Below are 8,461 nucleotides of genomic sequence, written 5' to 3' on the forward strand. Positions count from 1 at the left end.
GGAGACACCCCCTAGTGGGTCCACCACAAGCCTTTTCTCCCCATGCCCTTCTCTACACACAACCACCTCAGGCACAGGTGAGGGGAAGAGCCGTTCAGCAGAATTTGATGTGCACCAGAGGCTCTGTGACCACAGGCTGCATCTGCCCAGGGCCGCAGAAGGCAAGGGGAGGCAGCAGCTCTTCTGTCTTACCTTCTGGGCAGGGGAGACTTAACTCACAGAGGCGAGCGACCCTACTTTTGGATCAGGGTCTCTGCATTGCCAAAGGGTATCTGAGCAGGAAAGGGGACATTGGGAAAGGGTTTTATATGGGGCAAAATGTGGATAATGACATCAGCAGCAGCAGGCCAAGGAAGAGGTAGGGGAACCTGATGGGTCCTTAACTCATAGGTAAAGTTGTTGGCTGCTACCTCTTATCAGCTGATTTTTGCCCCTCTGCCAGCTGAGGACCTGCACTCTTCCAGGATGGACATGGGTGAGGACTAGGCAGCACCACTCTTCCTACAGTTGGTCCTTGTATAAAATTCTAGGCTTCTAGGACCTCGCTCATCCCGCAGGATGAAGCCCATGGCTTCAGGGTTACCATAGTGGCAGCAGCATGGAGCTCTACCTTCTTAGCTCTGAAGTGGCACAGACACCCGCTGTCTGGAAACTGCTTAGGAGACAAAAAGGAGGCCAGCCATTGACCAGGGAAGACCCATGGTCCCTGTCCATGGTCTGTGCTAGAGCGTGAAAAGTAGTTTAAGAAAGAGAAGAAAGGGGACCGCTGGAATCTAGATGAATTTCTACTAGTCGCGGCTACATTTCCAAATAAGGCATAGCTTCGAACATTTAGGAAGACAGAGAAGAGAAAATAGGAGAGACAGAAAGAGGAAAATAAGAGGTTGGCCTGGCTCAAAGGAAGTGGAATTCAAACTTCTAGTAATAAAAAGGAACATCTGTGGATCCAGGGCAAGAGTACAGATGGAGACCCAAATACCATGTATCTTCAATATGTAAGTTATAAATCAGTTAACAAACTTAAGTACAATATATCCTCCCTTCTACCTTGATACATACACCTTTATAACAACCTGGCACGTCAAGTTTCAATCTGGCATTTTCTGACTATTCTTAGAGTTCTGCTCTGAACTGTGATGACTCAGTCCCACACCTGGAGGGGATCATCTGTGCAGAGATGTGGATATCTCAGCCATATGTCCCAACTCAGGACCACCTGCACAAAGCCATCCCTTGAGTCTAGAAGTTCCTCAGTCTGCCCTTGAGGGGATGGACCGAGGAAAGAGCCTGCCCAGGCCCTGGTTGCAGTTTGAGCCCATTTAGGCAATGGATCCTGGGTACCCAGAGGATGGTCCAGAAATGGGAAGAGGTGAGCTCCAGGCTGTCATGTCCCCTTAGATCTACAGATTCCTTGCTTCCTGGGATAAGGTACAAAGGGATCTAGAGTAGTTTAATAATAACAGGAGCTTATATCTTGTATGCCTTTTGCAGTTTATGGGGCACTCTGCCCTGATCAGGGTTGTAAGATATGCAAGATCAATATCCCAGTTTTGCAGGTAAGGACACTCAGGTTAGTGACTTGCCCAAAGTCCCCTGATTGTGAGCCCTACACCCTGGCTCTCTATTTCAAGAATTCAGCTGGCTAGTCCTTACCCAACAGGGCAGAGCCTGAGGGTCTGAAGCAGCAAAAAGCAGGGGAAGGGAAATTTCCTGACATCCTCATAACAGGCCATGGGTCAGCCATTAAATACCAACTGGTGTGGCACTAACAGGCTAGCACATTTGGCATTTGACCCTTCCCATTGCCCCTCCCAGAACTCTGTGAGCAAAAGGTGAGCCAGAGACAACTTCTGAAAGACAACTTTGATAAAGTCAAGCTGGACTTCTGCATTCTTAGCCCACCAAATGTTACTAGAAAATGCAGTCAATTCAGTTTCTGTTTCAAAAAGGGCTGCTATTTGGTAACAGCTCATTTCCCTTTTCGAGGCTCAGCAAAGACTCAGCAAAATGAAAAACAGTTCACACCACTTCAGCAGCTAATTAGCACCAGAGAACAGGTAGGAGGTGTGACCCCCGCCCTGGCAGGAGGCGGCCCTGCACCCCCACCCCGCTGTTCCCCAATTATAGAATGCCCGGGAAGGAATGAGACCACAGCTCCTTCCAGCTTGCCAACTCCAAGTGGTGGGCTAGGGCTGACTTGCCTCTCAGGCCCACCCTTTCTCACTACCTCCTCCCTCCTGAGCATTGATGGTGAAGGAAGCAGGTGGGAAAGATGCAACTGAGGAGTAAAGCCACCACTGGGTACCAGCTTTGGGGGCTGGTGGGGAAGATGCCCTGGATTTGTGATCACTTTAAGGAACAATGAATGAGTGTCCTCAATGCATTCACTTCATTAAAGACTTCCAGTTCTGTGCTCTCAACTATAACAGGAGCAGATAGAGCCCCTGCTCTCTCTCTGGGCCAGGTGTGAGCTCCTGACAGCCCCTTATCCATGTCCAGTGGTCTAGCACCCTGGTTCTCCAAGTGGGGTTCCCAGACCAGCAGCATCAACACCGTCTAGGAATTTGTCACAGCACATTCTCAAGCCCTACCCCAGACCTGTGGAATCAGAATCCCTGGGGGTGGGTACAGGGGTCTGCACTTTTGTCAGGTGCTCCAGTGATTCTGATGAGGGCTGTTGCTGTCATAATCTTTAGGAGCTGGAGTCCTGGAGTCAGACAGACCTGGCTTTGAATCTCAGCTCTGCCACTTAGCAGCTGTGTCTGAAAATTAGTTTTGGCACCAATAAAATGGGAATAATACTTCCTCATAGTGTAATCGAATGGTTTATGTGTTAACGTGCTTGGTTCATAGTGCTCAGTTAGTGGTAGCTCTTCTGCTTCTCTGGAAATCAGATTAGACAGGGTGACCTCCAGAAGGTCATTGTGGAGATGCTCACAGGCCAGCATGTCAGGCCCTTTCAGGTGTATGGCTTCTGACTCATACCTAAAGCTAACTCCAGCTTCCTGTGCCCTGTGACTGAAAATGTTGGCAGATCTGGTTTGTCTCCCAGCTTCTCTAAAGGGAGGCCTCCCACCTCTGAGAGCAGCGTGCCAACTTCCTCTCTGCAGTGATCTCACTGGATAGCTGGTAGGACCTGTCACATTTGCAGGCAAGGGCTCTATTACTGAATTAAGAGTCTCCACCATTCTTCCTCATCGCCCTGTCAACCTCACAGGGTGACAGGGAGAAGTAATACGTTAGCACAGATGAAGAACTTTATGTAGATTAACTCATTTAATCTTTATGACAACCCCTTTTTACAGATAAGGAAACAGACACAGAGAGGTTAAGAAACCTGCCCAAAATCACTCATAAGAGACAGGATTCAAAATCAGGCAGCCTGGCTCCAGAGTCCCACCCATCAGCACAGCACCCCATTCAGGGACACCATCTAGATGGGACAGTCACTGTGGCCTGGCACCCAGGGGCTCTGAAGCCTTAGAACACGACCCCTTTGACAGTCTGATGGAATGTCTATGACTCCTTGATCCAGGGGAAGCATACCAACTTCCACATATGACCTCAGGGTTCCATGAGCCTCTCATTCCACCCAGGGATCCCCGATTGAGACCTCTGTAAGGGTCTTAGAAGGAAGTAGGAAGGCCTTAAGAAGTCCAGGGGCATTAGAACATTCTGTCCTCATAAAACTCCAGGGAGCGGGACTGGGGCCAGAGCAACAGGGATGGAGGCTGCCGGCTGAAACTGCTGGGGACAAGGCCCCACATCCTTCTGTCCAGAGTGAAATGTGTGAGAGGTGCTCTGGGAACGTGGAGCTGTGTCCAGAATAAGAGCAGGACTGAGGATGCTCCATCTTTCAGGGGTTCCAGGACTCAACCTGGAAGAACCTGATGGGCAGCACAGGCCAGTGCTCCAGGGCAACCCAAGTATCAGCCTGCCAAGAGGCAGGGGATGGAGTCGGTGACCTCAGGGCCCCTCCCAGCTCTGGGCTTGTGTTTAAGTCAGGGATAGGATGTGAGGTCATCCCAGGATTTCACACTTCACTCTGTGTCTGGGAAGGTGGGCCCCATGGTTCCGGGGCATCCTGGAGAGGATACACTCAAGGTGTCTGACCTGTAAACTCCACCCAGTGAAACTCCCGCCTCTGTCACATCTCTGTAAGCCCTACCTTTGGCTTGATAAGCTTCTGGTTCAAGTGTCTATAAAGATTGCAGCCTTGGTTACCGAAGACCAGTGACCCCGCACCAAACCCTACAGCCGCACTGAGGGCAGACTGGGTGAACACTGTCACACACACCTAACATGTTAATCCAGCCTCCTGAAAGGCTGTATGTGTCAGACCCCACCCCGCCAACCCAACATGTGGCCCGCGGCTCCTTACAGCCTCAAACAACTTACATTGAAAGTGCCCTCTGAATCTTCTAAGGCAGCAGGGTGGAGAGGAGAGAAGACAGGCTTCTGCCAACCCGGGTCTGATTCCCAATTCAGCCTCTCGCAGACTTAACCTGAGTCTCAGTTTCCTCCTCTGTGAAATGGGATGCCAGTCCCACCTGGCAGGGTTATTGTACGTGGGCACAGCCCGTCCATTGCAGGGACTCGGTAATCAGCACCTCCTTTACTGTGATGCAGGCCCCGCCTTCATCCTGCTACAGAGGCTCATAACCAGGCCAGCACCTTGCAGGGCATTCTTGTTAGAATCATAGTCTCTGACACCTCAGACAGAAGCAGGACCTCATCCAATGAGTGCTCTTCCAAGGTTAAAGGCACCACCACCACCCCCTGCCCTGGGATAGGACAGAGTGTCATCCCATGGGCAACGAACACCTTTCTATCTGCCTCCATCAAAAGGTGGTAGGTGAGGAGAGAAGGAAAGCACCTGGACCTTAAAGTCAGACCCAGTGGCCACAGCTGGAATCTTTACAGAACTCTGCACTTAACTGATACCCTCTTACTCCTATTCATAAACCCACCTGCATCCTAGAGCAGACCCCAGACTCCCAAACCACCTTCATCTCCCCTGTTTGCTTCCTTCTTCCTCCTTTCTCCCTTTCCCTTCCCCTCCCTTATTTCCCTTTTTTATAACATCACTGGGTGAGCAGCATGATGAAGCCACATTCCTGGGGAAGGTCCTCCAAGCAGACTCTGTTGGCCCCGACTGTGGGCAGCACTTCAGGCGGGGGAGGAGCCAGGCAGTTGGGACACGGGGCAAGCCCGGCATCAAGTGAGGAAGGCAAACAAGGGCAGTGGGTTAGTACTGACAGTTTAGAGTCAGGTAAACAGGAAGCCTTCCAGGAGGAGGTGATTGTGACTGATTACACACCAGGCTTAACTCTCAGTGATTTCCATGCATTACCAGTTACCACTTAGTGTACACAACAACTGGACACGAGGTCAGGACTATAGTCATCCCTGTGGTCAGTTGAGAGAAAGAAGTCAGGCTGAACTTGCCTGTGGTCATGCAGCTAGGAGGTGGTGAGGACTCAAACCTAGGCAGTCTGACTCTAGAGCACAGATGCCTGGAAACATTTTGGACACAACCAGTTTCTAAAGGGCTTCTGAATACCTGGTCACATGTTCATGATGAAGACAGAATAGGTGTTGGGGTGTCCATTTTTCCAGCTGAGGCTTAGAAAAAAGTGAAGTGGTTTGCCCAAAGGTCAAAGCTAGGGGCAGAGCTTGGTCTGGGGTCTCGGGTTTCCAGCTTTCTGCCCCCTGCACCCTGCCTGCCCAGGTCAGGTGTGTCTGGGTAGGTCCCAGGCGGAGATCTGCACACCAAACAGCAGGCATCAGAATTGGAGGTGCTGGCCCAGATGGGCATTGGGCCTGGGGGCCAGGCAAGGTGGGTACCTGCTATGGGGAAGGAGAAGGGCTTTGCAGCAGACTGTCCAGGCAACAGCAAAGAGTGGGAAGAAACACACTGGTTGAGGATCTGCTATATGCCAGGTACTTTGACCTACAATACTGGGGCTAATTAATCCTTACAACAGCTGAGAGTCTTCTCATTTTAGATGTGAGAAGGTGTCAGCAATATTGGGCCAAAGTGACCCAGCTGGGAGGTGGCAAAACCAGAATTCTAGCCTCTGCTGAGTATCAGAATCCTATGACTGACTACTCTTCGTCCCCAAGCTGCAGACTCCGAGCTCTCTTTAACTTTCGGTCAAGGGCAGGAACTGTTCTCAGTGGGGTACACTGGGTCAGCTGGCTGGGGTCCGGTGAAGCAGAGAGCATGGCCGTCTTCGTTGCTCTCCGCTGGGGTCAAGCCCATGGCAGCCTGAAGCTGAGGTCGTCCTCTCAGCTGATGCTGCCCTCGCACCTCCCGTGTGGCTGTGGCTGTGGCCGTGACCGTGGCTGCAGCATGGGCAAGAGCAGAGGGTGTGCACTGTGCCCTTGAATGACCCTGCTACAGACACTGTGAGCCCGGCGCGGCTCTGCATCTGTGGGCTGGGAAGTGGGCATGACTGAGTGGGCCAGGTGCGTCATGGGCACAGCAGAGTCACAATCCCTGGCCCTATCATCCCTGTTACAGATGAGGAAATAAGCTCAGCACAGTGGGGGTTGTGTGACTCCCACAGCCAGGTGGGGCTGGGAGCAAGCTTCCTGACCCCCAACTGTGTTCAGCGTCCTACCACCCTGAGTCCAAAGACAAGCCCATCAGCAGCAGTCATGCTGGGGTGACCTCAGCAGCGGGGGCTGGGGACTGACATGGACTGGACAGGGCAGGCCTGGAAGCAGCCCAAGATCCTGTGCCCAACAAGGCGTGGGCAGAGTGGTGAGCCTGACGTGGCCCAGGGTCTGGATCCGTATGGGCCCCATCCAGCAGGGGCTCCGGGCAGCTGCACCGGTCAGATCAACTAGGCCAGGGCCAGTGCCAGGGTTCTGCGCAATTACATCTACTCAGAACAACACTCCAGCCAGTCCATGAATGAGGAATAGAGACAACAGACCAAAGAAAGTGAAGGTTCAACGTGGGAACACGAGGGCAGGGTGGGCGAGGACCCCTGAGTTTAGGAAGACCTAGGTTTCTTATCTAGGGCACTTAGTAGCTGAGTGATCTTGGGTAAGCTACTTAACCTCTCTGAGCCTCACTGTGTTCATCTACAGATGGGGGAATGATGCTAGTATAGTAAAGCATCTGGCACAGGGAGCATTAGGCCATGAGTCTAGGTAGCTGAGGGAGAGGCTGCCAGGGACCCTGGGTCTGTGGCCAGGTGACTAGTCCCGGCCTTCATCAGCTAGTGGGGCTGAAATTCCTTGTGAGAGCCTGCCAGGATCAAAGCTGGAACTGGGCTGACCACAGCCAGTAGGTGGAGGGCAGCAGTGACTCAGGCCCCAGGCGTAAATGGCACTGACAGAGCTGCCACCAAGGAGGTGGTGCTGGTAAAGTAGACACTAGATGCTTTCACTCAGGAAGCACACAGGGACAAGATGAACACGGGCTTTACATGTAACCTCCACTGGAATAAAATCATCTTTCAACTGACTTCTGGCCTTCTCTCTTCTACCTCACGTTCTCTATTAAAGCACTCCATGGTCTCAGAAGCCAGGGTCCTGCCCTGACCTCCTCTCACATCATGTCCAAGATGATTAGGGGGCCCTGAAATTTCCTGGGAGCATTGGGCTGAAGACAGCAGGATAAAGGTTACTTGCTAATAATACCCACCCTTGCTTCAAGCCTCCTCATGTCCCCATGCATGTGGGAACTGGTCACCCATTAGTTAAAAGAGTCACCTCATTTGGCTGCCTCTGGCTCTCTTTGTTGAATTACAGGAGGAAAATGAAAATGTGTATGGTCTGGAAATATGTAAGAGTATGCATTTAAAATTGCTGCTTGGGATTAAATCAGAGAACTATTAGACAAAGAACAACCTCTCCCACTAATAAATACCCTTCTGTTTAACAAGTTTTGTTCACACCCTAAATCATGTGCGCTGGTTCCATAAGCCTGCTGCGGTCACGTGAGACTTGAGACCCAGGGCAGCCAAGCCCTAGGAGCTGCTATTACAGTGACTGGGGGACAACGATACCTGAACTCCACTGTCTGCACCTCTGCCTGGGGATGTACTTTTATTTTCCTCCCTCTCTCCCTGAGAAGGAACAGTCCTTTCTGAAATGCCTGCACTAAAGTGAGCAACAAAGGACAATGGGCGAAAGCCTGGATCATCCTCCCCCGGACCAAGCAGCCAGCCCCTCCTCTGGTGGTGCAGCTGGCACTGAGTCTGCCATCTCCTCAGCTTCCCCCAGTGCTGCATCGTCACGGCTGGCCACCCTCTTCCCTCCACACTAATTTCAAATCATTTCAAGGGCACCTCTTCTTCTACTTCTGAAAGCCATCCCCCTTGAGCCGAGCATACGAGACCCCCACTTCTCCTCCCGTTAGCTCTAGGGTGGTCCCCATCTCCAAGCTCGGAGACTGATGTTTTACCTTAAAACAGATACGCCACCCATTTGTAAGACACCTGAG

This window comes from Camelus dromedarius, chromosome 8 (genome assembly GCF_036321535.1).
Source record: "Camelus dromedarius isolate mCamDro1 chromosome 8, mCamDro1.pat, whole genome shotgun sequence".
NCBI lineage: Eukaryota > Metazoa > Chordata > Mammalia > Artiodactyla > Camelidae > Camelus > Camelus dromedarius.